General features: G+C 40.6%; 1 pseudogene; it reads right to left on the minus strand.

Moving 5' to 3' along the window:
* The window catches only part of LOC149244500 (putative TPR repeat-containing protein At2g32450), a 95,082-nt pseudogene extending 84,231 nt beyond the window's left edge, over positions 1–10,851 (minus strand).
* Between the last annotated feature and the right edge of the window lie 1,113 nt (positions 10,852–11,964).

The raw sequence follows: 11,964 nt of genomic DNA on the forward strand, positions 1-11,964 counted from the left end.
CTACCTTATCACTAGAATCTCTTGAGCAAACATTATGGAGGAAGATAGAGATTATATGGAGGAAGAGGACACACAAGAAGAAGAAGATAGAGAGCAGAGGAGGCCACACAAAGGAGGCAGAATCCTAAGGCTGGAGCCCACTAGCATCAAAGAACTTATGGCTTCACCAATGGCAACCTCATGTTTTCAGTATGTGGGTTGCCTTGACTTTTTCAAATTGATTGAAAGAGTTCAGCATCACCCAGTTTTGACCAAACTCTTTGCATCACACCTTAAAGACAATCAAGTAACCCTAGCAGGAGTGACTTTCACTTTGTCTACTGCTATCATTGTTGCTGCCATAAGGATTCCAAATATGGGTGAGAAGTGGTTTAAATCAAAGGATGTGGAGGATCAATATTATGAACCATTTATCAAACCATTGTATAGGAATGAAAGGAGGAAGGTGTTCCCTTTCACTTACCTTCTAAATAGGTATGCTCCCTTGATGAAAATCATCATGAATTACTTCTTTTGTGAAGGTAGATTTTCTAGGCTCTATACTTATCGCAATAGGATTCTTATGCACTTCACAAGGGTCAAATTCCTCAATAGCCAATACTATTTGTTCAAAAGCATAGATAAAATGGCCTCCATTGTGTAAAAAAATTGACTCTAGGTTAACTAGATAATGCAATATAACCAAAGCAAAATACTATAATCTACTTCTACTATCAATTTGTGGAAGCTTAAAGATCGAGCTGAACAATATAACCATAAGAAGAAGAAATCAATGCACAATAAAAATGAGAATACTTCGGGGAAATCCTCAGCTAAAAACCCCACTATCTGTATTATCATACAAAGTGGAAATACATAAGAATTATACAAAGCCTTAGCTCTCACAGCTAGCCAGCTCTCAGTACAATCCTCACAGATGCTCACAGACAATCCTAGCTTCTCACAAGCCTTCCTCTTTGTCCTCCAAGCTCCTATTTCCTTGCGTTGTTTCTCTTGGGTGATCCTCCTATTACCAAGTGGAAAACTAATCTCACACATTGATCTCACACCCTGTCAGAACTATGCAATCCTCAAGGAATATTTCCTTCTGCATGCATGAGTTTTCTTTATAGGAAAACACATGCAACTGATAGTACATTGTCCTTGACATTTAGTTCAACTGGGTCTTTCTCAAAATAGACATGCATGAGTTACTGATGAGGGAATCTTCAGTTATCTGGAGTACACTGGTTGAGTGCATGCATGCATCAACTGACTAATAACTCACAATTAGTTCCTCAAATAGTTTGGAACTAATTTAACTAGACCTAACTCAGTAAACTAAGCTAACTAATTACAAATCAAATATAAGTCAATCTTATCTCCTTAATTAAGGGATAATCTCCTTAATTTAAGGGACAAATATTGCATGACTGCAGAAAGACTTCTAACATGAATTTCTCCAACTAATTAATCCATAATGAATTAATTAATTATTTCCAAGCAGCTCGTGAGACTAAATTCGATTTTAATTCACAATTTTAATTCAAGGAAAAATTAAAATTGGAATATTCTTGTTGCCACATTTCAACACTCCCTATCAACAAGAAGGGGATTATCTACCACCCCGATCCTGTCTCTATGGAACTCAAATTTACACTTTGACAAGTCTTTTTCAAAATGTCAGCATCTTGCTCCTCTATCAAAATATACTCCAGCAACATGATCCTCCTTGCTACACAGTCTTTGAGATGATGATACCGGATGTCGATGTGCTTGGACTTATCATAAAATATTGGGTTCTTAGAGAGTTTGATACAATTATGATTGTCACAATAGATCACAGTTGGATCCATCCTCTGATCAAACAAACCAACTAGGATTTTCCACATCTAGATGGCCTCACATGCTGCTTAACTTATAGCCATGTATTCAGCCTCTACCAAGTTGAGTGCAACCGACATCCTTTTCCTACTGTACCAAGAAACTGTCGGTGACCCGAAGTTGAAAATCCCTCTTGATGTGCTCTTCCGATCTGATGGACTGCCTGCCTAATCTGCATCAGTGAAGCCCTGCAGCTTCACTCCCTCTATCCATCTGTACCATAATCCATACTGAGATGTGCCTCTAAGGTATCTCAATACATGCTTTGCCACCTTCCAAAACATCTTGGTAGGTTGAACCATGGCCTAACTCAGCTGATTCAAAGAATATCACAAATCTGGTCGTGTGTTCACTAAGTACATTAGTGAACCCACATGCTGCTTGTTCATAGTAGCCTCCACTACTTCTCTAGAAGTAGCATCCTCCTTCCTCCAGTTACCATCTAGAGGAGTATGCATGGGCTTTCACTTCTCCATGTGGAATCTCTTGAGCATATTGTTGGCATACTTGCCCTGAGACACAAACAACTCCCCATCCTTCTGCCACACTTCCATGCCAAGGATGTAATGCATGAGACCCATGTCTTTCATCTCAAATTCTCTTGCAAGGTCCTCCTTTCAAGACACAATCAACTGATCATCACCAGTCAATATGAGATCATCAACATAAAGTACGATGATCAACAACTTACCTTTCACCACGAAGCTATATAGGTTCACATCCCAACCTGGTGAGCTAGTTGTCTATCCTGGTCTACGAAGCATGAGGTGCTTGCTTCAGCCCATACAATGCTCTCTTGAGTCAGCACACCTGCGACTCATGATCGAAGGTCTCAAAACCTTTTGGCTGCTCTATGTACACCTCTTGCCCAATCTTTCCATTGAGGAATGTTGTCTTCACATCCATCTGATGGATCTTCTAACCCATATGTGCTAATAATGCCAACATTGATCTAATAGATGAGTACCTTGTGACAGGAGCAAAAGTCTCATCATAGTCAATCCCCTCGACCTGTGAAAAGCCATGGGTAACAAATATTTCCTTATGCTTCTCCACACTACCATTAGTAGCTTTTTTTACCATGTAAAGCTAATGGAACTCACAGCTGACTTGTTCTCTGGTCTTGCAGCCACGTCCCAAACACTATTACAAACTATGGAGTCATACTCCTCCACCATAGCATCAACCCAAATCAGTTGTTGCACTACTTCCTCAAAGGAAGATGGCTCGGTCTCAACACATTCCCCAATAGAGGCTTTGTATCCAGTGTACCTCTTAGGTGACCTCCTCTGTCTATGCTAAGAATATGGTGCTCCCACATTCTCTCTCACATCCTCCAACAATCTGTCAGCTTCTCTTGTGTGTTTCCATCCATCTCTGGAAGACTCTGCTTGAGTGGATGTCTCCACTTCTAGAACCTCTGCATGTGGCTACTATGCATCAATTTGAGGCTCCTCCTCCTTAGGAAACAATAGTTCCTCCATGACCTGTAGCTGTAGCTCCCTCTCAAGGGAAACTCACATGGCCTTCTGCTCATCAAACTTGAGATCTCTGTGAACCACTGTCCTCCGACTAGTAGGCAAGTACACCCTATAGTTGTGAGGTGTATCAGTGTACCCCACAAGTATCCCCAACTCTATTGTCAGCTCAAGATACTTCCATGCATCCTTTGTCACATGGAAATATACCAATGAGCCAAAGATCCTGAAGTGACCCACATCTGGTCTCTTACCATAGAAAGCTTCCTTTGGTGTCTTCATCCCAAGTATGCGATGCGAGCTTCTATTCTGCAAATAGACCATTATGTTTCATGCTGTTATAGATATTTTTGGGCACTGAAACCCCAAGAATAAATGTCCATAAACCAAGGGCTCCTAAGTCCCTAAAGGTGTTGTTCCAACTCCTAAAAGAACAAAGTTAACTGATTACAACATCTCCTAGAAGTTCTCCATGAAAAACTACTCAGAACTGGTCAAAACTGGACCATTTCACCTGCTCCATAGGCAAAGTGCGTTGCATCCCACCTGAATACACATAGTAGGTGCGATGCATGTCAAAAAACCCTTCTATGGGGTGCGATGGGCAAGAAGGGACAAATGGCAGGTCAATCTGCAAGGTGGAGGAGCATGGAATCTTCCAGAAACCTCTCCTGTGACACTTGCCTCTCTGAATTCGACCAGGGATGAGTAAGAGATCATCAATCTCCAAGTGGAATCAAGAACTATCAGAGAGAAGACACTAATCAAATCTCAAAAGCTGACTCACCTCCCTTGCAGACATCTATATATGGATCCCTCATCCCAGAGATCCAGAGGCTGGAATTTTGTATCTTGTAAGGAAGTGTTGTTGGTTTCTTGGTGCAATATCATAGTGTTGGGTGATCTAAGCTTTTCATGAGGTGAAGAAGGGATTTCTTGCTGAGAGGATGATGCTGGGTCAGAACAATTGGTTGTAATCCTCTTTGCTCTTTCTTGATTATCAATAAAGCTATTCAAGTTTTCCTCCACATTCTTGTATGATTGATGATTTATGCATTTGTGTGGTCAATGTACATCTGATCCTATATTGTTTATGATAATAGATCTATGTTCTTGGATAGTGTTATGATGTTTTGATTCTACAGGTACTTCTTGAAGCTGGGTAGATGAGGAAGCGAGTGGCAAAGACCTACCAGAAGAGAGAGGAATCGAGCAAGGAACCAAGCGCAAGACAGAGGTTGGTCTCCTTATTCTTCTCTTATCTTTTTCTCATAAAGGAAAACGAAAGTAGTTTTTAGTGTGTTTGTTTCTAAGGTAGCTACCAGCCTTAGTGGGACTAGCAGCTCTGTATAGACACTAGTTTTCCCGATAACAAAATGGCGACTCCGCTGGGGAGCGAGTAGATTGTTTGTTCATCTACATTTGTTTACTTTATAAACTTACAGATGGAGCCTGAAGTCAAGCCAGCTAGCCTTCGAACTGCATTTGCTATGCAAGTGCAAAGTAGATCAACGCTGCTTCAGTCTATCTCCGGGTTTTGTTTATGAATTAAACGATTGATTTACAAGCTCTCTAATTGCCCTCGTGGTGGCTCTAGTAACCTCCTTAGATCTACCCCTGTGATTGATTTACTGATTACCACTTGCTCGGCCTAAATACCTGAACTAAACTGCAAACTGTGACCCGGAATCTAATCAAAGTCTTGTCCCTGGTCCAGCGCACTGTCTGTTCTGTGAACTTCAAATGCATCGCACTTCCCGAGTGTAGTAGGTGCGTTGCATTTCAGTTTCACTGTGTTACAGGTGCACTGATCAGACAAGGCCTTGTTCCTAGATTTTGGTTTTTGTGTTCACTCTTTTCAGCTCTATTCAGGAGGTTTTTTGCTTGTAGTCAGTACACCTCTGTTGAAACCCCTTTCCTTGCTGTTATTCCGCCTCCATTGTGCAAAGAACTGTAAATGTTTTTATGTATTTTTGAGTCATTTTCAGTTCTCCTTTACAAAGTAGCGTAATTGTACTGTCGTTTCTTGATTTGAAAGTGTCGCAAGTGTCATTTTCAGTCATAGAAGAGAATCTGATTGTTCTTGATAGTCGATTACACTGTTACTCTTGTATTTGATTTGAATTAGTAGTTTTTCAAGTGTCAAAAGAAAGTTTTCAATTCCAAATAACAAAGTGTCGTCATTGTCTTCATTTTGTTTTGAAAAGAAACTTTTTAGTAATTGTCGCTTTGGAAAATAATTCAGATTTGCGCTTAGCTTTCTTTTTATCATTCACACATTAAGAAGGCTGAAAAAAAATACATGCATGTCCTTTTGCATTTAGACTATTTGTTGGCTTGATTTAGGATAATGCATATAGTGTGTGCTCTGTGCTCTTTGTTGAAAGAACGCCATCTCTCTTTCCTTAGTAGCTAGTATTTTCATTGCAAAAAGAAGATTAAACAACTGTTTATCATCTTAGATTGCATTTTAGGAATTGTACATTTACATCACGTGGTGAACCAGAAAGGCAAATTCCTTAAGAAAGATCAACCATAAAATAAATTTAATGAATCTAAAAACACTTTGGAACCTAACACACAACATCTAGAGGTCTAGGCTAGAGACGTATTCCGGCGTCGTAAAGCCTAGTAACTGTTGTTTTCACTGTTGGTTGGGTGATTCCTCCACTTTGATACGATAAGTGCCAGTACGGACTTGTGCTCCCATGTACCATTGAGTATATTTTGGGAGACCACAATAGGCTTTATCCTTTATCCATAGGAAGCCATGTCTACCGCCCTATCGATCGCAATGCACTGAACACAGCATTCGGGAAGATTGACTGCCGTACCATAAAAAGTATTCTGCAGTTTTGCGATTGGTTTGGTAATCCCTCTGTCTAGATTTCCAGAGCAGTCCCTTTCGTTCCTTTTCAGACTCCTTAACAGAAAAGGTCCATCTGAGCACTTGTCACTTCAGGCTCATTAAAAATTGAAGGCGACTAGAGTCATGCGAAAAGCTTTGACTTTCAGACACGAGGTTCAGAACGATTTCAACCTAAATGGGGTTTTTTTTTTAGCATCTTAAACATCACAAAAAAAAAAGTTATAGCGCAAATGCCACGATAACCTGTTTGGAGCAGCGAAACCCTAGAATCCAAAGCTCTGAAACCAAATGTTATGAAACCAACTCACAAATAGATAGAAAAGATAAATGAACGCCTTAGAATTTAGCCTCTTCGAGAGGGCAACCTCCTTGACATTACATAAATGAAAAATTCTTTGATGATTCAAGCGACAAAACCTCCTTTCTATATATAAGAGTCTGAGTCACAATATAACCAAGCCGAGCTAACAATAATAATATAAAGGCACAAAAATAACAATAGAGGGATTCTATGGGGCAGAGTAATAACAATTTGGGGACAATTGGGGCAGAAAAATATTAATAAGGGATACAAATACAATAGTAATGGGGGCATTACTTGTATTATAGGGATCTAACATTTTTCCATAGTCTGGTAGGCAATCTCTCTTGCTAATAATTTATCATAAACATATAAAGGAAGGATGTGTGGATCGGTTGTGCTACCAAAAACCCTAATGTAGGTGAACCATTCTTTAACAAAATATTTGCCAACAGCAAATAGGTTTGTTGCGGCTTCTTTGGAAGACATGGGGCCTCTCTTATTGAAGATTATTTGATGTAGGGGCAAAACAACAACATGAAATATTTTATAGAAGTGAGGTATATAATGCGATTTCTATATTTTTTTATGACTGAGATGGATTGGGTAGGGATCCTGTAAGGTCCATTCCAACCCATGGTTGGAAATGTCGTGCAAAAATAGATGGCATCCATAATGTAGGCACTAAAATAGAACGGAGTGAGGTTATCTAGAGAGGAGGCTCTCTTTTCTCGATATTCGGTAATGGGGTGGCTAGGTTATCAGATAGGATGGAGGGCCAATTCATGATGTGGGAATTAAAACAGGGATCAATCAGAGGGATCCATTCTATGGAAAACTTAGTACTATTGGGTAACCAATATAATCTACATAACATAGCTGCTACATAGTTGTAAGGGTTTGCCAAAGAGGCTATAGCATACATATACGATTTCTCATATTTGAATTTTTTGTCCAATAATCTCCATCCATGAATCAACTTGAAGGGGTCTGGGTTCTTTTTTGCGAAGTTGGCCACAAATGTCTTGTCATAGATACCCTGAGGGTTAGGTATGTGGTACATTTTCTTCAATTCCTCTGCTCTGAACGACCCTATGAGCTCTATTCTTGAATTCTTGAATTTCATATCTTCAATGATGAGGTTTTTGATCACCCACCTGATCATATCCGTGTATTTGAATATTTTATCTCTTGCTCCTATATTATGAAGGAAAGAACATGAAGCATCCTTGAATTGAAGTCCCGAAGGCCTTGTTGAGTCAGCGGTTGCGCTCGTGACAGTGATTTTAGGACGCTTATCCTCAAGCCTATTGTATATGACCTCCCAAGCTGTTGTGCCTCTGACATCGTCATAAAATGTATCAGAGAAAATAGGAGCCATCTCTATAAACTCAGATTCAGCAATGGTCTGCTTGCTCTATTTCTGCATCACCTTCCTTAGTGACATGCCTTTTGTATCTTGCCTGAAATAGACAAGATATATCAACGCAGACAGTATTGGGTAATTAAGACTGAAAGCTTTTCTGAAATGACTTTAGATCATGAGAAAGGTTTAATGAGATACTTGATGTTAAGTACCCATAACTTGGAAAATGATTATCCTTCCTCAGGCCACTAAATATTTATTAACCTGTCAATTTGTTCGTTTTGATATTAAAATGAATTATTTCACACATTTTACCACTCTTAATTGCACATTACAATCTTTAAATGGATACAATATAGTGTTATCAGATGCATAAAGCGAAGTGCGATTTGCGAATTGACAAGGTGTTATTTATCGGGCTATCGCAGTGGGAGATTTGATCGCAGATCGCAAGTTTTTGAAGATGTTTTAAGACAGTCACATGGAATATTTGCGATTTGCAATGGGGATTTCATCCTTAGTTCATTTAGTGAGGCTTTGCTAGGTATTTTCTTATAGTTAGGTATTATTATCCTAAGCCTAACAATTTAAAAGGGTCCCCATTTATATCTCTAACCTTAGCTATTGTTCTTCATAAATGGGGGGGTTGTTTCATAGTACAACACAACCTCATCATCATCTATTGTCAGTTTTACCTTTTTCAAAGGTTATTTCTTATTTCTATTTTTTTTCTTTTGTAGGTCTTCATTGACTTGATTGTGGAGACCTGAAATAAGCAAGCAACCAACCCTTTTAAAATCTACAACATGATTGAGGGAAGTATTATTTTTTATTCATCAGAATTTGAATATCACTTAATTTTGTTTTTATTCATTAAAACCCCAATAAGCCTTTAAAACAATATCATACGATTCATATTGGAACATTCTAATAGCATAAACAATGTAAACTTTGAAACGTGAACTAATATTGTTACCCGTTTCGTAGAGATAGCAAAAAAGTGACCTAATTTTGAAATGGGGTGATGCAGAACACACATGTTTTTTTTAGAGCATAGTTTTTGGCACTTTAATTTTTTTTATGTACATTGCATTTTAGAATAGTAATGATTTTCATGTTGATTTAAAAAAGTGGTAATTCTGCATCAGACCCTTTTTTTAAAAGACCTATTTTTGACTTTAAACTTTCTAATGTATGAAATGTAAATAATTATTTTGTAAATTTAATAATTTTTGAAGTGGTCGTTTTCTTCATATTTTCTTGTTTTTATTTTAATTTTAATTTTTTTGTAGTGAGGTTTTTACTGTTTTGCATTTTTAAATTAGAAGGTCAATATTTTGAATTTTCGATATTCTACATATTTATACATCCTTAATTAAGTTTTCAATCCACATGAAATAATTGTTTCTAAAAAACAATATTTTTTAACAATGGACATAAAAATAACCATTTTTAACATAAATATAACTAAAAAATTACATGTTTTGATAATTTTTTGCTAGAATTGACATGTCAAAATCGGAATTTTTATACTAAAATTAAATAATAATTTTTTTTATGAATTTCATGTCAAAAAATAATAATAATCACTTTTTTTCTCAAAAAATAATGATTAACTTAAAAATAAATGTGAAAACCACATATTACAAATATTGAACGCATAACAGTATTAGTTCCCGTAATTAGAATCGAATAACTATCGCCTAACTGTCCATGGGGGTGGCTATCCGATTCTCAGAATTAGATAGCCACAGCCCGACCACCCCCACAAGAGGTCGAGCAGTGGCCATCTGATTCTGAGAATCAGATAGCCACCGCCCGACCACCCCCATGGGTGGCTAGGTGGTGCCATGGGAAATTGGGCGATGGCTATTTGATTCCAAGAATTGGATAGCCATCCCCACGAGCATCCGGACAATGGCTATTTGATTCCGAGAATCAGATAGCCACCCCCATGGGCAGTCGAGTGATGGCTATTTGATTGCGAGAATCAGATAACCACCCCCACCGGCAGTCAGACGATGGCTATCTGATTCTCAGAATCAGATAACCACTCCCTAGCCGCCCTTGAGGTGGATATCTGATTCTGAGAATTGGATAGCCACCACTCGGCCGCCCCCACGGGCGGCCGAGCGGTGGCTATCCGATTCTGAGAATTATATAACCACCACCCAGTCACCCCCACAGGCGGTTGAGTGGTGGCTATCCGATTCCAAGAATCAGATAGCCACCGCCCAACCGCCCGTGGGGGTGGCCGGGAAGTGGCTATTCAATTCTTGGAATCGAATAGCCATCGCCCGACCACCCGTGGGGGCGGTGGCTGATAAAATTGCTTTTGTTTAAATAAATAAAAAAAATTGTTATATATCTATATATATATATATATATATATATATATATATATATATATATATATATTAAATATTCTTTCTGACTTATTTTATTAATATTTGTACTACCTGGAGATGGGAGACACGATGAAGTCTGCAACTGAAGGTTTCGGTTAGGGTTTTCTCTCTACAGCAGTTACTCAGATCGACCGCTGTATTCCGCCCGGTTCGCATCCCGTTACTATCGCTACTCTCCGCCCTCAGCTTACCTGTTGCGGTCGCTACACCGGAGGCAACTGTACTGTGCGGGTTTCACGGGTCTTATTCTTTCTATTTCCTCAACCGCTCCTCTCGTGGCGTGCTTGCGGTTACTGTGTTGACCGGTTCGAGGGTGCCTGCTTTCCGTTTACCTGCAGTCGTAAGGAGGGCTTCTCCGTTCCTAGGCGCAGCTGTCACCATGGAGGACTTGGATGCTATTGATTACTCCGAAGACCCATTGGAAGGGGTTTCCATCTAGCGTACCCCATTTTCCACGTCGACCTGCTTATTCAGCTCCAGATTCTCCCTGGCTGAACCCTCCCAGCCTCCTGTGGTCCTGCCGGACGATCCCCCCACCTGGCCAGCTCTCTCCACTCCTCCGGCATCTCCGTCTACACTTGGGTTTGTCTCAGCTTGTCTAAACCCTAACCCTGGTTTAGATCCCCCTTACCCGGGCTCAAACCCTAGTTTTCTGCCTCCGGTGACCGACTACCCTTCTGCATCGTACAATTTCACATCTCAGGCTCCCCCATCCGGTAGTTAATCCATTGTCTCACCGCTCGCCGGATCCCTCCAATCTGTTGATCTGCCCCCCTCCTCGCTCAACCACCGACCTACCCACTCTTTATCGGGTCCGTCTCATATCGGGGCCTCGCCCCCCCATCCCCCACAGGGTACAAATAAGAAGCATAAGTGTTTTAAATCCAAAGCAGACGACATATTCTTGAGACTGGAAGAGGACATTCAGTGGGGTGAAGCCATGGACTTTGCGGACAGAGTCCTTGTCGGTCGCATCAGGGGAAGAAATTACTCAGCCGCGCGACTGAAGACCTGGGCAACTGAGGTATGGGGTCACCATCTGGTCGACATCCCATTCGTGCAGACCTTTGTGAGGGGATGGTTCGCCCTGAGATTCGCTCGTGCCGACCACACAAATTGGGTCCTATCCTCATACTGGCATTTCGAGCATGCCCCGGTATTGCTGAAGCGTTGGACACCACTTTTTGACCCCGAGACTGAGCAGATCGGTATTGGACCTATATGGATTCGACTGTCGGGCCTCCCATTACAATACTGGTCCGAGGACATCTTCAAATGGATTGGTAACGCCATCGGCACTTATATGGAATACGACAAATCATATCTGCAAACGGGTATGATGGCCTACGCTCGAATTCTTATTAATCTCGACACCAGAGGAGGTCTATTGGAATACATCACCATCCAATGGCGGGACACATCCCGCAAGCAGATCATAGATTACGAAGGCATTCCATATCGTTGCCGCAGATGTCACAAGGTTGGGCACCTATACAGGGACTGCCCCCTCCTCCACAAAAAAAGGGGCCCTGAGCAGAACCGAGATCCGGAACCGACGGAGGGAGGACCATCACAGCCCCAGGAGATGGAAGGAGAGCCCACACAACTACCGGTGGATAATGCACCAGGCGATCCAAGAGACATACAGGGCACTTCTGCTACAAAGGCATCTGACAAGC

Source organism: Pinus tabuliformis, chromosome 8, assembly GCF_031772625.1.
Source record: "Pinus tabuliformis cultivar Carrire ecotype Pingquan chromosome 8, CPIR1, whole genome shotgun sequence".
Taxonomy (NCBI): domain Eukaryota; kingdom Viridiplantae; phylum Streptophyta; class Pinopsida; order Pinales; family Pinaceae; genus Pinus; species Pinus tabuliformis.